This window comes from Coenobita brevimanus, chromosome 81 (assembly GCF_032717465.1).
Source record: "Coenobita brevimanus isolate Jiangsu-jjx chromosome 81, ASM3271746v2, whole genome shotgun sequence".
NCBI classification, from domain to species: domain Eukaryota; kingdom Metazoa; phylum Arthropoda; class Malacostraca; order Decapoda; family Coenobitidae; genus Coenobita; species Coenobita brevimanus.
Window position 1 is genome coordinate 11,704,935 of NC_137034.1, and position 20,631 is coordinate 11,725,565.

Consider the following 20,631-nt stretch of genomic DNA (forward strand, 5'->3'; position numbering starts at 1 on the left):
TCACTGTCGCATAGGCGTTATGAAGTGTCGCTCTTTTCTCAGTGGATCAGGCGGCTTTCTAACACCTTTTTCTTAGCGATTTATTTGAGATATTGGATATTAACATTCCCTTGTCTGCTGTTTATTTCACTCGAATATTCCCATACTCTGCATTAACAACACAAAGGACATACACGGGTGTAATGTGCAGAAAAAATCGGTTAGGAAGAGGTGTTACGAAGTTTTGAAAGCTGCATAGAATATGGTATTCTTGCCAGTATTCTCGTCGGTTCTAAATGATTTATATAGATTATTTCACCATACTGTCCTGCCTGTGTTGTATAAATCCATCCTCTGCATAATAATAATGTATAAAAGGATATTACCCATGTATTTTTAAAATTCGCTAAGGATGAAGTGTTAGGGAGCCTTCATACCCGGCGAGAATGCTTTGGTCTGCAAGATGAAGCCAAGGATTTCGAAGACTTTAGTGCTGAGTGATTGACATCTGGCCTGGTATTCTCGTCAGGTGAGGAAGCTCCCTAACACCTTTTCCTAAGCGATTTATATTGTTTGTTACATGTTATTTTCCTGTTAGAAATCCCCAGAGGATTTTTCTGTGTATTTTTATTTTTTTTTTTGTACTTCATGATTATCTTCATTCTGTCATGATCCATATTTGTCTACCCGTTTCTAAGATCAGACGGGAATCATGAGTACAGTGTGCATTACATCAGAGTATGCGTTAAAGTAATACCTTAACCCCGTATGAACTGTTAATAGACGGGATAGCACTACACCACAGGTATTACGATAGTGACTTAATCAACTGGATGACAGCCTGTGGGATGAAACGAGGAATGTCAAAGGTTTTAAATAGGAGTAAATGGAGGTATGGTTTCTATTCACTGGGCACTCTGATGGTAGGTCTCTTGTTTGTGTTTTGATTTACCTTTTTAAAGACTACTACTACTACTACTACTACTACTATTATTATTATTATTATTATTATTATTATTATTATTATTTAATTATTATCATCATCATCACCTTTAAAAAAAAGCAGCAGCAGCATAATACTGTAGTACGAACGAAATATCCAGATTTTGATACTAAGTTCACAGTAACTAATGGTATGAAAGAAAAGTGTTGCGAGCACACACACACACACACACACACACACACACATTTAATAATTCCATTACGTGTGCCAATAAGCTGACTGCTGCATAATTCAGTATCCTGGCTTTCAGTATTTCCGCCTCCACGTTTGATTTTTACGGAGGTTTGGAATATCACACAGACTGACCCGCTCACCTGAATACCTTGCCAGCAGGGTATTTAGGGACCTGGAAGTAACATTGAGTGTATTTAACTGATAGTCTGGCTGATTCTCGTGTAGTTGGTAGGCGTTTAATCCGTCTCTCTTTTCTGTGAGATTTGGCTGTGAAAGGAGAATTGCTGCAGTATGAAGGAGTAAGAGAGAGAGGGGGGGAGGGTGAAGGAAGACAGGGAAGTGGACCTACAAAATAAAAGTTGGGAAGGAAAAGAACAGAAGGGTAAGCTTTAGGTAAAACACAGACATCCATTAGGACGTGAGGCAAGGAAAGAGAGAGAGAGAGAGAGAGAAAGAGAGAGAGATGGAAGGGGGAGGGGCAGTACACTATAAAAGAGCATGCCTTTGAGGCGAAGACATGTTCCGGAACTATGAAAGAGAAAATGAGAAAAGTGAGGAAGAAAATGGAATTTTGAGTAGTTTTTATTTTTGTTCAGTGAATATACCATAACTTTCATCCATTGCCAATACTGACGTTTTCAGGTAAAATTATTCCCTTTTGGGAAGTCTGATCTATTAACAGCTACTATCGTTCACTCTAAAAAGACAATAGCGAAGATTAACTCACATAGAGACAAAGGAAATCTTAAACACGTATAGAGCAATTATGCTCTCTTCACCTTAACCTGGCCCAGATTTTCGTCCTTTTGAGGCATATTTAACGTAGCTCAGTGGCAGAATACGACAATGCTACGACTCTACTTGCACTTCTGTGATTAGCATCATATTCTGGTTCTGATCTATTGTTACAGTTCTAAAATCAAGTTAGAGATGGTAATTTTAGGCTAAGTTAGAGTGACAAGGGTATAGTATGGGCTTACTTAAGAGAATTCCGACAAAATACTGTCAACAAAAGAGACACAGTTATACCAGGGAATATATATGTAAATGTATAATGTATATATGTTTCAAGTAGTTATAATATCAAAACTTACTGGAATATGTTTATAAATATGGTGACCGCAGATACATTAACTCAAAAACTTTCTTTTCTCATCCGCAGAATTTCTATGCACCCCTACCACCGCCAGATGGCAGTGAACTCCAAGATGGCGCTCACCCCACAGCAACGCAGCTGGTGTGTGTTGGAATTTGCTAAAACAGTGTTGTGACTGTGCAGCGTGCTTTCAGACGCAAATTTAATGTGGATCCGCCTACTAACAAGTCCCTTCTGAAGTGGTACAACAATTTCATTGAGAAAGGATGCATCTGTGATTAGAGAAAGGGCCATTCAGATCGACCATCGGTCTTGGAGCAAGTTGTTGATCGCGTCAGAGAAGCCTTCGTGCATAGCCCCAAGAAGTCAACGTGTAGAGCTAGCTGACAGTTACGTGTCCCGCAAAGCACGGTAAGCAAGATCTTACGCAAATGCTTGCGGTTTCACCCTTACAAGCTGCAAGTGGTCCAAAAAGTTACACCTGCAAGACAATGGAACATAACTTGGATTTTGATGAGAACCTGCTGTCAAAGATCATTTTCAGTGATGAGGCGACCTTCCAGTTAAGTGGAAAGGTCAACAGGCACAATGTGAGGATATGAGGGAGTGAGAATCAGCATGCCACCCTGGAGGTTGAACCGGACTCCCCCAAAATTAATGTGTTTAGTGCCATATCAGAGCGGACTGTGTACAGTCCGTTTATCTTTGAGGGACAAACCGTTACTGGCCAAAGTTACCTGGAAATGCTAACCAACTGGTTCATTCCAGAACTAGCTGCTGAGGGTGGTGACTACCTTTTTTAGCAAGATGGTGCACCGCCACACTGGCTTCTCGCTGTCTGCAGATTCCTCAATGAGCACCTGCCAAACAGATGGATTGGCCGCACTGGACAAAATGGCCAGGTGTTTTGCATGTGGCCCACGAGATCACCGGACCTAACTGTTTGTGACTTTTTCCTTTGGGGGTACGTGAAGGACAGTGTTTATGTACGTCCACTCTCCGAACCCTGGATGATCTGCAGGAACGCATCACTGAAGCAGTACACTAGATTACACCGGATTTGCTGCAGAGAGTCTGGACCAAGCTAGATTATCGCATCGATGTTTGCCAAGCAACGGGCGGGCCGCACATTGAGTGTCTGTGATACCAACCGATACCACATGAAACTTTATGAGATCATGCATCTGTAGCCACCAATGTGTAAGAATATTCCAATAAAGTTACATTCTATATCTGTTGGAAATCAAGGAGTATTTTTGTGTTCATCCTGTACTTTATTCGAATGCAGAACACGACACCAGGTTATCAAAAGAACACACACACACACACACACACACACACACACACACACACACACACACACACACACACACACACACACACACATGACCATCACAGCGTGAGACATGGAATTCAAGGCCGGGATGGTTGTCATGACAATAACAATAACAATGTGTTGGTATAAGGGTGATAGGAGAGGACACGAGTGTACGACCTTGGACCCGGCCAACAACAGTAATATGGAGGTGAGGAGGGAAGAGTGAGGCGGTGGCAGGGGAAGGGACAGCTGGGGTGCTGGAGAGAGGCTGGGGTGTTAGCAGGGAATGGGACTTTTTTTCCCCCGTTTATAAGACTGAGACTAATCTGAACATGTTCACCTACACCGCTAAGTTTTCGTCTGGTAATTAATTGTACTTCGAAAATACATTATTCAACTTAGAAAAGACCTCTTATACTGAAGAACTTAACTTTACTTTTGTGTGTGTTGTTCATCATCGTAGTTAAATATTCACGTATGTCTTCTCTTGAAACGTATTCCTTACCACTTGTTCATTCCTCTGTCGCTCCCTCCTTCCAACTCAGTGGCTCCAACTTTTTCCTGTTTGCCTTGTCATCCCTGTACATATGCTGTGCCCGGCACCACTGGTTTGTTTGTTTGTTAGCAACATTGTGGAATAATAGCTGAATGAAATTACATGAAACCTTCAGGATATGTGGGCAGTGGTCCAAAACGGAGGTTAAATATTGTGTAGGTAATGTCTTCAAGTTTGAAAGGTGTAACGCAAGGTCAAGGAGTTTCACCGGACAGATTCTTAATTGTGAAGTTAGTTGCGCCATTCCCGTAGACTTTCCTAGGAGTTTCACAGGGCAAGTTAAATTATACAGTTGCGACTTTGTTTACTAGCACTAAATGGCAGTACCGAATCGGTATTCAACAGCACTATAATAATCCCCGTTGGGCGAGGTATGTTGCGCCCGGCATCACATGTATTATCAGATGTTATTAATATCATCGGGGAAAACTTAATAGGGGAATGAAAGATACAAGTGGTCAATTGAGAGTGAAGGGAAAAAAAGTGAGCAGATGGAGAAAACACATTAAGGAACTGTTAAACACAGAAAATGAAAGTAATGTGAGTATAAGTGGCTGGGGAAGGGCTGGGAGGAGGAGGGAGGTAAGAAGAGAGGAGGAGATCAGTACGATGGAAGTACTGCGAACAATGAAGAAAGTCAAAATGGGGAAGGCCCCAGGAATTGATGAAGTGTGTGGTGAAATGCTGAACCATGAGGGAGAGATAGTAGTAGAATGGATATGGAAGATGTGCACATTGGCCTGGGAAAAAGGTAGAGTCCTGCAGGATTGGAAGTCAGGTATAATTTTTCCCCTGTACAAAAAAAAAAAAAAAAAAAAAAGAAGAAGTGTGTGGTAATCACAGGCGCATTTGTCTTCTAGTGTAATGGGAAATGTATATGGTAGGATACTTACTGAGTTAGGGAAATAACAGAGGAATTAGTTGGAGAAGAACAGGAAGGTTTTAGGAAAGGAAGAGGTTCTGTAGATCAGATATTCATCCTTAGGTCTTCAGTGGAAACGTTTCTAGAGAAAGGAAAGAGGTTGTATGTGGCCTTCATGGATCTAGAGAAAGCACAGGGCAGAGTGGATAGACAAGGAATGTGGAAAATTTTAAGAAAGTAGGTAGTAAATGAGATGTCGGTAAGTGCCATGAAGAGTATGTATGAGGTTACTAAGGCTGCATGTCATGTGGATAGTGAATTGAATGAATTTTTCTATTTGAATGTTGGATTCAAACAGGGATGTGTCATGTCTCCATGGTTGTTCAATCTGTATATGGATGGGGTTATAATGAGGTGCAAGGAAAGGCATAGTGGATGTTGGAGCGGCCCTAATGAAAGAGGGCAATGTTTGGAAACTTTCCGCACTGTCTGCAGATGACATTGTATATTAAGTGAAGACGAATGGGAACCGCAAAGTTTGGTGAGTGGGTTTGGGAGAGTGTGTAAGAAGTGGAATCTAAAGGTGAATGTAGGAAAGAGTCAAGTTATGGTCTTCGACTGAAATGAAGTCACTGAATGTACAGTGAGGTTGGATGATAAGAAAATGGAAAATGCGCTTGGGTAGTACGATGAGTAAGGGTGGATATTTGAAGGATGAAGTGCTTGAAAGGGTGCAGCAAGGAAGAACGATTGCTGGTTCTTTGAAAGCAGTGATACTGTAAGAAATAGGGAAGTGGGCATGGAAGTAATAAGTCGCTGCATGATAGCATTGTGACACGAACTCTAACGAATGGAAGTGAAGCTTGGACCTTGTTGGAAGAAAACAAGTCAGGAGTGAGAGCTGTGGAAATGAGTTAGGATATCTGAGAAGAGCATCTGGAGTTACTTGGAGAGATAGTCTGACACATAAGGAAGTAAAGGAACATTGTGGCGTGGATGTGGATGTCACAGAAAGCGTTTGGAGAAATACACTGAGGGGGGGTTGCCCATGAGGAGAGGATGAAGAGTGAGAGACTAATGAGGAGAGTGTATGTGAGTGAGGTGGAAGGGGGAGAGGGAAGGGAGAGGCCGAGGATAACATGGAAAAATGGAGTGGAGAGGTGTGAGCTGGGGGGAGGGCAGTGAAATGGCAGGGGACAGGACGATGGGGAGGCGAATTGCTTTTGGCCACCCCTTACGGGATTAAGGAGTCTAGCAATAGACAGACAGATAGAATAACGTGGAAAGTTTTGTAACAGAGTCATCTGAACCAACGAGACTACAGACCAAGTCCTATTCTCGTCGGTTAAATAGGCTCCCTAACACCTTTTCCTAAGTGGCTTACTTTTTTTTAATGTGTCCGACTCTGGCCAAAGGCTTCACAGCCTGCTCCTAAGACCCAGTAGTCCTCCCGCATACCATACATCTCCACATGTCACCACTTCGGCGCTTCCACCCACCGTCCATGTAGATTTACTTTTAATAACACAACAGAGGAAGAAAACACAAATAAAAAAATAAAAAAAATCCATACACCAGATTACTGTTGTCCTCCATTCATAAAATATCCGTAACAGTTGGACTTGAACAGCTATAGGTTGAAGTTTGCGACGAAACAACTCCTGGGAACCGAGTTCCAGAGAGATGCAGTTCGGAGAATAAAAGAATTCTGATAGGCAGAAGTTTTGCAATATGGCTGAGTGACATTCCAGTCACGAGCACTACCAGATGACCGTGTAGCATGAGGGAAGCCATGGAGAGGTGGCACAATGGACGCAACTTTGTCTGAGCATTTGCTATGAAAATATCTGTGAAATAATGCAAGGGAGGCAACATTCCTTCTTACTTGTAGGGGAGGTAGTTTATTTATAATAGCAGTGTTATTAATAATTCCAACAGCTTTGTTCTGAATTTTGTCTAGTTGTTTTAATGCACCCTCTCCACATCCATTCCACAAGGGGAAGCAATATTCAAGCTGAGAGCGTACATGACTTAGAAATTATAGCTAACTGCTGATCAGTGAAGAAGTTACGGACTCTGTACAATAATCCAAGTTTCTTTGAGGCGGTGGCTCAACCGGTAGAGAGGTGGCGTGCGGTCCTAACGGGCCCAGGTTCAAATCCCGGCTGGGGCAGGGAACAGTTTAAGGATTTGAATTTCAATAAATCAGGCTTTACTGATCTACCAGAAGACCCGCCGACATGTCGTAAAAATACCCCCGCTAATACCAATGCACCAGTCCTGTATGAGACAGCCCTAGCATGTATTCAATATGGACGGTGGGTGTTAGCGCCGAAGTGGTGACATGTAGAGGTGTATGGTATGTAGGAGGACTGCTGGGCCTTGATAGCAGGCTGTGAGGCCTATGCCCAGAGTCGGACACATTAAAAAAAAAAAAAAAAAAAAAAAAAGTGGTCTGACATGAGAGGTCCAGCTGAGGGCATTGTTAAGTGAGACACCGAGAATTTCAATACTTTTGGAGATGGGAATATTTGTACCACTGAAGGTAATATACGAATCTGGCAATATCTGTCTATTGGTAAATTGTATATATTTAGTTAGCATTAAATGCGACAAGGCTGTTTTGTCCCCTTTCATTGATTGTTGATAAGTCTTGATTTATGGAGATGGCCATACTGAGTTGAGAGTTAGAGATATTAGACTTTGTAAATGGGTGCTTGAGTTTGATTGAACTGTGAAGTGTTGAATAATCTGCATAAGAATGGATGGTATTGTTGGTGACAGATAGAACCAGGAACAGGGTTGGCACCAGAACTGATCCATGTGGCATGCCGACATTGAGTGGAAATTTGAATAGACATCAACTACTTTTACTCTTATTTTTCTGTCGCTGAGATGTGGGGAAAGCAGAGGAACAAAAGACGTTAGTCCACAGCAAGGGAGTTTGGACAGCAGGGAACAATGCCACACTCTGTCGAAAGCTTTAGAAATATCAAGGGCTTCTGCATGAGTTTCTCCATGTTGGTCAATTGACTGATGGTTTGTATGAGTCAAGAGTTTGAGTATATCAGTTGTGGCTCTTTCGTGGCAAAAACCATATTGTCTATGACTAATTAAGTTGTTGGATTCAAGATGTTTAAGTATGTGCTTATTAATTAAAATTTCAAATACTTTATCAAGAGAGGATTTGACAGCTACTGGTCTGCAATCAGAGGGGTCAGAGGAACTTCCTTTCTTTGGAATTGGGTGGATACTGGCTTCTTTCCATGAATTAGGGAATGCAGAAGTACGTATGCATAGTCTGAGTAACTTGGGTAGAACAGAGGCAAGTTCTGGGGAACAGTTTTCAGAACAATTGGAGGAATTCCATCTGGGCCTTGAGCTTTGTTGGTTGGTAAACTGTCTAGGATGGATTTTTCATATCTTGTCTAAATTTTAAGTGGAACAATTTCCGGAGAGTCAAGCTGTAGTACTGAGATGTTCTGGCTGGCTTCCTCTATGGTAGAATTTCTAGCAAATGTACTGGTAAAGATATTTTCTTTCCCACGCAGGTCATTTGTAATGTTGCCATCTGAAGATTTTCCTGGGGAAATGGATGATGGCTTGTTAAAGTTATTATTGAAAGAACTGAGAGTTGACCAGAATATTCTATTATCATTAGGGTTGTTAAGTAGTTTTGATGCCTGATTGTGAAGAAAGTTTGATCTAGCGAAATTTATTGCAGCTTTTGCATGGTTTCTAGCAATTTTAAATTGACAGAGTGATACAGATTTTTATTTTTTTAAGTAAGAGTTATATGCTAATGACTTTTGGGCTGCTGCTCTGGCACAGATGCTATCAAACCATTCTGGAGAACTTGATCATTTGGTGAACTGTTGACTTGGTATGAATAAATCCGTACCAGCTAATATTAACCCGAGGCATCCCATTGACATATGGGTATGTTGCAAAGTTTTTTCACAGCTAGACCAGTAGACGTACCGGTGTGTCGTGCAATTGCAAGGTTCATAATTTGCACAATTTTCAAATTTCGCGCGTGATTTTTGGTACACATACACGGGACACCTTCCTCTATTCCTCTACAAGATGCCAGGCAGGGACAATGCCTTGCCCCGCATGACCTCCCCCCCTCCTCGCACGCCATTGTCTCGGCAATTCACCTGTTACCAGTGACCTGGCCAATAAAGGCATTCAGGGCCAGAGTGATTCCTCAATCGATGATAATGTAGAAGACAAAGTTTATGTAGCATTAGAGGAAGAAACAGTCAGAAATGATGATCAGGTAATGTCGCCAAAAAAGGTCAGGTATGTCGATGTGTTAGTGGTGAAACAATGCTTATATTGCCTATATTACTGTTTGAAAACCAATATACTCTTGTACTGCATATAAATTCGTACCAAATAAATAAAAAAATACCGTTTATGAGTGGTGTGGGCTAGTTACCCTCCCATAGAACTCATTTTCTTTGGAGGCAGCCTGATAGAAAACCCAGTAAGGTAAGGAGTACTGCTATCTGTATCGAGTATTTTAAACCTCAGGTGAGCGATATCTCTGAATTTTCGATGTTTCTCACAAAAAGTGGTGGTTTGAGCCCCCCCAAAATTTTTTTTCCAAAATTGGTAGGAAATGGGGCGAATCAGTGGTGGAAAATCGGTCGGGATGTAACGGGTTATGTCATTAATGTGGGACTGGATAGAAATGACATCACTAGAGAAGAAAGACTGCCCTAGAATGTCAGCAAGATAAGTTCTAAATCCATCCCAGTTTGCCCTATCAAAGTGCCATCGGGTCACCCTTACAGGTTCAGAACGGGGAAGTTTGGGGGGGAGGGGGTGCTAACTAACGAGGCTTTGATGAGAGTGTGGTCATAGGATCCAAGTGCTAAAAGTACTTGTCTCCTGTACTGACCTGGATTATTTGTCAGCAATAGATCCAAGAGATGGGCATTATAGTCAGGATTATCTGGTATTCTGGTTGTTTTTTACCAACTGCAAGAGGTTAAATGATTCTGCAAGAAGCTTGCAGTCTAGACCAGCATCATCAGTCCTGGCAGAATGCAATAACCATTCAACATTATATATGTTAAAATCACCCAAAATGGTAATTTCTGTGCTAAGGGCAAAGTTAAGGTTACTCAAGTGTGTGGATATGGAGTCAAATACACTGGGTTCTGAGAAAGGATTGGGAGAGCGGTCAATTACACAGATATATTTGGTAATATTTAGATAATTTAGTTTATACAGTTAGTGATCAAAATTAGTTGAAGTGAAGCTTAGAACAGTGTCAACTGCATACTGAGATTTGATATAACAACAGGTGCCATCCTTGTTCCAGCAGTATGTGTGGAGATGGTAACCACAAAAACAAAATGGGGATATTTCAGTAATGGGAGAGATATCTGGTTCTGCGAGGAATAGGGCCAGAGGGGATATGGACTGTAGGAAAAAATGAACTGAATTAAGATTGGTGCTGAGACCACGGATATTGGTGAAGAATACGGCAGCACCCGCACTTCTCCGCTGATGAGGATGACTGTAAATTGCAACAGTTGCTGCAATACGTGCTAGGGCTGTTTCATACAGGACTGGTGTATCTGTATTAGTGGGGATATCTTTACAACATCTTGGCGGGGCTTTTGGTAGATCAGTGAAGACTGTTTTTATGAAATTCAAACCCTTAAACTATTCCCTGCCCCAGTGGGGATTCGAACCTTGGTCCATTATTAGTCCAGGTCACGTCTCTACTGATCCAGCCACCTTCCTATCCTAGTCTGTTTTACACGTTTCCTTGAAACATCGCCATATTCTGCATAAATAACGAAGAAAGTAAATTAACGAGCCATGTCCCAAAATAAATCGCTAAGGAAGAGGTGCTAGGGAGTTTCCTTACTCGACGATATTAGTGTTCCAGGTGCAAGGAACCCGTCTATCATTATCAACAAAGGGTGCACATTGCTGAACATTTCCCTGATAACGCATAGGGAATTACAGAAGAGGGGGATCATTACACTACATTATGCAGGGTCTCAACACATGATTCTTTCTTGTTTTTAACATACACATTTTTTTTCTCTTACACTATCCATATTATTAACTTACTGTCTATAGAATTACTAGAAATCATGCAAAAACAGTAATAAATCTTGCTAAATCAAACTTTCTTCAAAACTAAGCATCCAAACTACTAAACAGTCCTAATGAAAATAGAATATTCTGATCAACTCTCAGTTCTTTCAATAATAACTTCAACTGGAGGCCTCCCCAAGGGGGGAATGACACCAGCTGCGAGCCGCCACATATCTAGCACGGTGTGGAATATGACCTTGACCTTGAGTTTTCACCAATATCGAACTCGTAGGAGGTTTTCATTCCTACTGCAATCCTGTAAAATGTTGTGATTATATCTTGAGGGGTTGCTAAGTTACTGTGGTAACAGACACACACACCTTGACCTCCTTTCACCAGTTTCGAACTCTTGATCGATTTTTTCTCTGTATTACACACCAGTAAAATTTTGTGACGATATCTTGGGCGGTTTCGAATTTATCATGGTAACAGACACACAGACATTGACCTACTTTCACCAATTTCGAACTCGTGATCTATTTTTCCCTACTACACGCCTGTAAAATTTTGTGATGATACTTTGAGCAGTTGCATAATTATCATGCTAACAGAGACATGGACAGACGGATAGACAAAATGAAAAAAATACCAGTTTCACTATCGCAGCTGGTAATGATGATGATGATGATGGTGATAATAAATAATAATAATAATAATAATAATAATAATCCATCCATCCATCATCCAACCCTACATTGCCCCATGAGGAGCGTAGGAGCCCGGGGCTAGGCACTGGTCCCGACATTTAAGATGAGAGTGACCAGCCTCATTCATCCCTGAGTGGCATTACATGAGCAATCAACCGCAACCACCCCTTGGATATAAACCTTCACCGGCTAATAATAATCTATATTATAATGATCCGATTTCAATCTATTTATTGATCTGTCTGTTGCCATAACACAGCGAAAACGATGCAACATAACACAATTATTGTTAGAGCAAGGTACCGTTAAAATGCTATAACTTGAAGACTAAAACAATTTCAAGACCAATCGGGCCACTGGTTTCCGAGTTCTGACTCATTTCTGGCCTTTTGACATCGAACAGAGGCCACAGAAGGCGACCTTTAAGTGTGTAATAAAAATACTACTACTACTGCTACTGCTACTACTACTACAACTACTACTACTATTACTACTACTACTACTACTACTACTACTACTAGTAGTAGTAGTAATACTAATACCAGTAATAATGATAATAATAATAATAATAATAATAATAATAAGTAAATGTGATATTACCAGGAGTATTTTATGTTGTTAGTGCAATCGATTATTTTTTTTATTTACACACCGTGACCACTGTGATGGCTGGCGTGTGATGGTTGTCAGGAGGGGTAACTGAACAACTCACTAGAAGTTCACAACACAAATTTGGTGGCAGGATATCATTTTTTTTTTTTGTTTAAGCAGTAAATGGATCGTGTGTGTGTGTGTGTGTGTGTGTGTGTGTGTGTGTGTGTGTGTGTGTGTGTGTGTGTGTGTGTGTGTGTGTGTGTGTGTGTGTGACGGTAAGCACCCTTAAATCACTTCTTTTACTATTCCTTTGTCTCTGTGCTTTTCTTCCTTTCCTTTTAAAACGAAGGCAGCAGTATATTTTCTGGAAGGTGTCTATAACCCCTTCACTACGAGAGCGTCTCCCGATATACCGAACAAAAACAAAATATCGGAAACAGGAACGAATCGTGAGGACATCAGTGTAATAGAGGGATTGTGAGTAATTGATTAAGTCGCATTATTACAGAAACTGTGTTGTGGGAGGCGCAGCAGTTAGTCAGAGTTATTTGTTATTTCTTTAGCCCCTTCAATACGGTCATGCCATTACTGCTGCATCCACAGGGCGGCCAAATCCAGTGTATGTTCCTGTGTCACTGAATCACTGAGTTACTGAGTCATTGCAGCCTATATTTTTGAAGGATGAAATCTGACAAGGCACAACTGTCGAGTTTTCTTGGCACCAAACTTCACTTCCATCGATTTTTGTTGCACCCACAGGGGCATGTCTGGGGTGTGTCTAAGGTGCGTGTGGTTTTCATTTGGAATGTGTCTGAGAGATCTATCCAAAGACGAGGACACTTTGGGGGGCATCCTGGAGTGGTGGGTATGGCTTGGGTGGATGTGGCTATCAAAGGTGTTTTTGTCTTGTTTTATTTTTGCTACTACAATTTATTTTATTAGGCTTTGAAATACTAAATGGAAGGCGTATTTATTCCCTTTAGTTTGAATTTTTTCTTAAGCTTTATAAAGTGGTTGGATGAGGGTAATTTAATATACAAAAGATGTCACCTGACTAAAGAGCATAACTGTTAAAATCTTACTCGTTATTTCACTTTGGCTACAGTTGGATGATTTTTAAGCCACTGAAGAAGAACAATAAGAACCTAGTCCCAAAATACATCTCAAAGTCGGATCATCGGCGATAAGTTGTGTATGTTGGGCTGGCCCTGAACAATGACGTGGCATGATTAAAGAAATGTATTAACGGAAGAAGTATATTGTATTACAAACGGGATTACTGAAATAGGGGACGGAATTAAATGTCTGAAAGAAGGCCAATAGAGGTAAGGAAGGACATGATATTACGGAAGGAAAAATACGGTGGTTCTGGGAGGAAATCTTCATGAAGGGGGGACCGTCAAAGGTGAGTCAAGAAAGGAAAAGCAACACATTGCTGTAAAGCATAAAGAGGACAATCAAGGAAAGTATGTCATATGGAGAGGAGGGTGTTGCAATGAGTGCAGAGGGAAGGGCGGTCACCGGACATCACATAAGAGTAGCAAAGAAAGTATGGATAATTCTGTGACGAGCTAAAGCAGTCTCCTACCTCCTATTATGTTGGCAAGCAGTCAACCAGCAAGAAATAAAGGTATAAACAACAGAGTTTATTGTTAGTGATAGAGTCCCAGCAAGGCTGCCATCAGAGTTTAAGGAAGGAAGATAAGGCAGAAAGGAAACCAGAGATTGGAATCAGTATGGAAGGAGAAGCGTCTTTGGTAACAGCTGTGCGAGCCAACTGATCAGCACGTTCATTGCCTGCAACGCTTACATGTCCTGCGACCCAACAGAACTGGACAGATTTACTATAAGAAGCAATACGGAACAACCATTCTAAGATACAAAAGACTAAAGGGCAAGAAGTTGAAGGTAACTGAAGAAGGGACAAAGCACTAAAAGAATCAGATAATACAAATGAGGACGAGGAGAAGAAACAAGTATACCACAATGCAAACAAGAGGGCATACAACTCAGTTGTTGAAACACTCGCACAAACGGGAAGGGTAAAGCAATGAAAGGTGTCAGGAAAGAGAACTGCGAACCTGTCACGTTCAATGGTTTTGGAACCATTAGTATATACAGGGACTATAGAAGAACGACGTGAAAGATTCTCTAAAAGCCGGACACAGAGGATGAAGGAAGAAGAATTAGACTTGGAATTAGGGAAAATGGAGGGACAAACGTTGGGGCACGGAAGAAGCCATGGGGGATAAAGACTTACGCGGAAAGAGAAAACATTATCCATGGTAAAGGAGGAGTGTGAGAGGAAGGTACGAGCTCGAACTGCAAAAGGTGGCTTGATCCTAGAATGTGAGGGAAAGGTGTTCAAGTCACTACTGGGAGGAAACAGAGAAGGGGTATTAGGGAAACAGTGCAACTTAGCATAGGTACAAAGAGAAAGCAAAGCACGACAACGAAAAAGTGAAGGAACTCCTGATTCAGCATAGACACTTTTAACTGGGGAAGATTTAAAAGCGCCAATAGCCAGATTCAAACTGTGATGATGCACAGAATCAAGTTGTTGGAAGACGTCATCTGAAATGGAAGTATAAACCTGGCAACCATAATCAAGTTTGAAGAGAACAAGAACAGTATGAGAGCAGTTTGACTGGCACCCCCCGACACCTGAGACAAAGTCTGTAAGAGACAGAGGTGCTGCAAAGCTGAAATTTTCAAGGAGGCAGTACGTTCCTTCCAGGTTAGATGAGAGTCAGAAATAAGGCAAAATGAAGGAATAGAAGTTTTCGATGGGAGAGGAGAACCATAAAGATAAAGAGGCACTTAAGGAATAAGACCAGAGCAGGTAAAAGTGAAAGCATGAGACTTAAGAGGAGAGAATCGAAAACCATGAGTAGTAGCCCACTTTGAGGCAGTGGAAACTGCACGTTCAATAGGAGCACCAAGGACAGAGATGTCAGAATTCGAGGCATATGTAGCAAAGTTATCTACATGTAAAGAAGAGTGAACACCAACTGGGAGGCAAGAAACAGTCCCATTAACCCTTACTGTACTAGAGATGTAAATATATGTCCCCTTCAAAAATGCTGGTGATGTAGCTCTACGTCCTGCAGCACTGAGAAATCATTGCAAGCAGCCCAAGTAAAATGGAAGGTAATAATGTATCTTGCTAACTTCAGACATTTCCCGCTATGCTTCCAACACTGATTTAGGAGCGTGGGAGGCGCGTGAGTCTTCACAGGCTTACAGCCGCTCTGATCTGTGAGTAACCTTGAAGATTTCAGTGGTAGAGTGGCACCAATCTGATTTGATTCAACCAACTTTCTGGCTTTGGTGATTACTTTTAATTGTGTCAGGGATCCTATATTAATGTATTAAGACCATTTAGCCAGGAAAAAAAATCCAAAATCGGTTCATAAGCTCACAGCCGCTAAGCTCCCTCAGTAACCTTGAAGATTTCAGAGACAGAGTGGCACCAACCTGACTCGATTCAACTAAATATCTGGCTTTAGTGATTACTTTTATTAGTGCCAGGGATCTTATAATGATGTATTAAGCCCATTTAGCCGGAAAAAAAATCCAAAACTGGCCGGTGTAGAGGGGTATCAGTTTATCTTTTTGTCCAGCACGGTACTGGTCAATTGCCAATAAAAAGAGAGTAGTGCTAAGAACATTGCCTTGGGGAACAACTTCTTATTGTAGGAATGGATCCGAATAAGTATGCTGAACACAGATCTGAAAGAAGCGGGATGATAGAAAATTCTTCAAGGTAACACCAAGCTTACCATCAATAGGCCTACCACAAGAACGAACTGAGTGCAATATATAAAAGGGCCAGACAGGATCATATTCTTTCTCAAGATCAAAGAAAACTGCAATAACAGATTGGCAAAGACAGTGGATGTAAGTTTCTAGGGCAAGGAGAGGAGTTAAGGTACCACGGGCTTTTCGACAACCAAACTGAGAGGATGACAAAATCTGTTTGGATTCTATGAGCCACGTAAGACGATGATTTTCCATATGCTCGAGTAACTTGCAGAGACAACTAGTAAGAAATATGGGACGATAATCCTGAGGAGCATGGCCTAGCTTTCCTGGCTCAAGAAATAGGAGAATGATGGCAATAAGAAATGAGGGAGGAAATCACCCTAGGTCCCGATACGATTATAAATCTATCTATCTATATACCTTGGCTGCTTCTCCCAAGGAAAGGGAGGTAGCCGAGACAGGACGACACACTCCCCATTTACTTATCTTAGCCCCAAAGGGGAGAAGGGACAGATCCTCACCGCACCACACCGCACAAGGGTCAACTGCGCAGTGCAATCAGTTACATCCACAGCAGGGCCCGACAGCAGAGCTGGTTTATCCCTGCCACATCATAATAAACCCATCCCCTTACCCACACCTAACCTGACAAGCTGATCAGACCAAATGCGGGAGAATATCCCCTCAGGGCTGCGTCATCATTTATTCATTCACAGTTTCTCTCCGTCTATTTCTGTCATGCACAGCCACTCTTCCTTGCTCAACAGACATCCCTCTCGCATCCAGCGCTCTCTTCAAACTGTCCATCCATCCTATTCGTGGTCTCTCTCTCAGCCTTACGCCTCTCACATCAGATCTAGTTATCTTTTTCACCAATCGCTTATTATCCATTCTCTCCATGTGCCCAAACCATCGCAACACTCTCTGCTCAACTCTACCAGCCATCTCCCGAACAACTCGAGTTCTCCTTCGCACTTCATCATTTCGCACTCGATCCATACGGGTCACTCCACACATACTCCTCAGACACCTCATCTCCATCACAGTCAAACTTTTCCTCTCTGCTACACCCATATTCCATGTTTCAGCCCCATATAAAGCAGTCGGTACCACAACACCCTCATACAGCCTTCTCTTTACATCCATTCTAAGCGAACGACATCTAAAAAAAATTTTCATTCCTCCCAGCATCTTACCTACTTCATTCATTCTAAACTTCACTTCTGTATCTATTCTTCCACCCACAGCAACATGTGACCCTAAATATTTAAAACGATTATAAATAACTAATAAAAACGACAAGCCTGATGGGAACAAGTGACACAGCATATTGTAATGTATGCCTTCGCTACTTTCACAAGTGTTCTTACTGAGACGTAGGGTGGAGGACAATTCATGTAGTGTGAAAGGTGCATTATTGTCATAAAATACTTTGTAACTCCTTTGTGGTTGAGTTATATATATATTAGACTTGTGGACTCCCTGCTTCTATCTGTCTCACTATCTATCTATTTATCTATCTATCTATTATGATTTGCAATTATAATATGGAGTCCCAACATACTGCTGACTAGACGATAGCTGGAAGATAACAGGTGTACATTCAGAAGTAGTTTTAAGGGCATACAATTCAGGAGAGAGATAAGAACTGCTACTAACATTACTGAAATGAAAATCCAGGCCATTAGCAACTAGGTATGCATCTGCAAGTGATTCACCATCTAGATAAAGACAGGGGAAGACATGGGAGTATGCATACCGGCTATTTTATGAATATGTTTCCAGACTGTAGCAATAGGTGTACTGGTAGTAACGGTGGAAACATAAACCTCCATCTACGGCATTTATCCTTTTTAACAGTCTTGTGAAGAGAAGTGCAGGCTTCTTCAAACAAAAGATATGCACTCTATTCATTCGGTGTGTTGCGCGTACACAAGTAACTTTTCCAATGTGCATGTTTAATACGGAGTTAAAAGTTTTTATGTAAATAGTAGAGCGTGTGTAAGAGTGGGAATTGCAGTGAGTGATTGGTTTCCCATGAGATTCCGGCTGCGGTAGGGATGTATGATGTTTTTTTTTTTTTTTTAATGCGAGGAAGAAGGAACCAAAGGCCATGAGCCCGCAGTAACAGTTCCCTCCAAGAGAAAAACAAAATACAATAGAGAGCCAAATTCAAGATCCGATCATTTTGAGATGCCTGGACACACTACGTTTGAAAGACTGGAGATCATAGGCAGCAGGAAATACAGACAGAGGGAGACAGTTCCAGAGCTGACCTGTTGCATAAATGAAAGACTGGGAGTAACGGTTAACTCTTGCATTAGAGAGTTGGACAGAAAAGGGATGAGAGTTTGCTGCCAGACGGGTGCTACGCGCCCGTCGTAGAGGTGGAGGAATGCAAGCAGTCAGTTCAGAGGAGCAGTGACCATTAAAGTAGCGATAGAAAAGAGATAAAGATGCAACAGTGCGGCGAAGAGACAGAGGTTGAAGGGAGTCAGTAAGAGGAGGAGAATTAATGAGATGAAAAGCCTTTGACTCCACCCTATTGAGAAGAGCTGTATGTGGGGAGCCTCCCCACACATGAGAGTTGTACTCCACACAGGGGCGGATAAAACCCCTGTATAGAGTCAACAATTGTGCAGGGGTAAAGAAAGAGCGGAGTCGGCTTAGCACACCCAATCTCTTGGAAGCAGATTTTACAAGAGATGCAATATGATCTTTCCAAGATAAGTCCCGAGTAAATGAAACCCCAAGCATGTTCAATGATGATGCAGGATTAAGCTGAATATTATTAAACATTAGTGGGTATACCTGTGGAAGATTTTGTCGGGTTGATAGGTGTAAGAACTGAGTCTTAGATGCATTAAAGACAACCATATTATTTTTACCCCAGTCAGAGATATGAGCCAAGTCAGACATTAGGTGTGCCATCCCTTGTTTGTTGAAGTAACTGTTGAGATGGGCGTTGCGGGAACCGAATGGAAAGGTGAAGGGTGGAGTCATCAGCGTATGAGTGGATAGGGTTAGATGTACAGCTTAGAAGATCATTGATGAATAAAAGGAAGAGAGTTGGTGATAGGACAGAGCCCTGAGGAACACCACTGTTGATAGATCTAGGAGAAGAACGATGGCCGTCTACAACAGCGGCTATACAACGACCAGAAAGGAAGCTAGAGATGAAGGCACAGATAGAAGGATAGAAAGCGTAGGAGGGCAGTTTGGAAATTAAAGATTTATGCCAGACTCGATCGAAAGCCTTTGAGATGTCAAGTGCAATGACAAAGCTTTCGCCAAAGTCCCGAAAGGAGGATGACCAGGAGTCTGAAAGGTAGGTGAGAAGATCGCCAGTGGAGCGTCCCTGACGGAACCCATACTGACGATCGGAAAGAAGGTTGTGATAGGAAAGATGCCTTAAAATTTTTCTATTAAGAATTGACTCGAAAACTTTTGAAATACAGGACGTTAAAGCAATTGGACGATAGTTGGAGGGTTGGGAGTGGTCACCCTTCTTTGGGACTGGCTGAATGAGAGCAAACTTCCAGCAAGAAGGAAAGGTACAAGTTGACAGACAAAAGCGAAATAGTTTGCCTAGGCAGGGTGTAAGCACAGAAGTACAGTTCTTGAGAACAACAGGAGGGACCCCATCAGGCCCATATGCCTTGTTAGTACTGAGGCCAGTGATGCCAGAAAATACATCAACTGAAGAAATTTTAATGTCAGCCATGAGGAAGTAAGAGGGGGGAAGTGATGGAGGAACAGCACCGGAATCGTCTAAGGTGGAATTGGAGGAGAAAGTCTGAGCGAAGAGATCTGCTTTATCAGTAGAAGAAATAGCTACAGAACCGTCAGAGTAGAAAATAGGAGGGAAGGATGATGAGGTAAAGTTGTTAGAAAGATTTTTGGCAAGGTGCCAGAAGAAGCGGGAAGAATTCGAGTTGGAGAGTTGAGAGCATTTAGTATGGATGAAATTATTTTTAGTAGAGCGAAGAACAGACTTAGCACGATTCCGGGCAGAAACATAAAGATTATGTGATTCAGGGGTGGGTTGGCCCGGTACCTTTTGTAGGCCTTCTCCTTGTTGCGGACAGCATTAGAACAAGCGTGATTAAACCAAGGCTTTCTTGCGTTAGTCAAAGGATATGAGAAAGGAATGTATGCTTCCATGCCCGAGAGAATAACCTCCGTAGTGCGCAAGGCACACTCAGATGGCTCACGGCCATGGAAGCAATAATCATTCCAGGAAAAATCAAAGAAGTACTGCCTGAGGGCCTCCCAGTCCGCGGCTCCAAAATGCCACAGACGACGTTTCCCTGGAGGGTCCACAGGCCGTACCGGAGTGATAGGACAGGTTAAGGTAATAAGGTTGTGATCGGAGGAGCCCAACAGAGAGAAAAGATTAACAGAGTAAGCAGAAGGATTAGTTGTGAGGAAGAGGTCAAGTATGTTGGAGCTCTCTCTAAGGCGGTCAGGGATACGGGTAGGGTGCTGTATAAGCTGCTCTAGGTTATTAA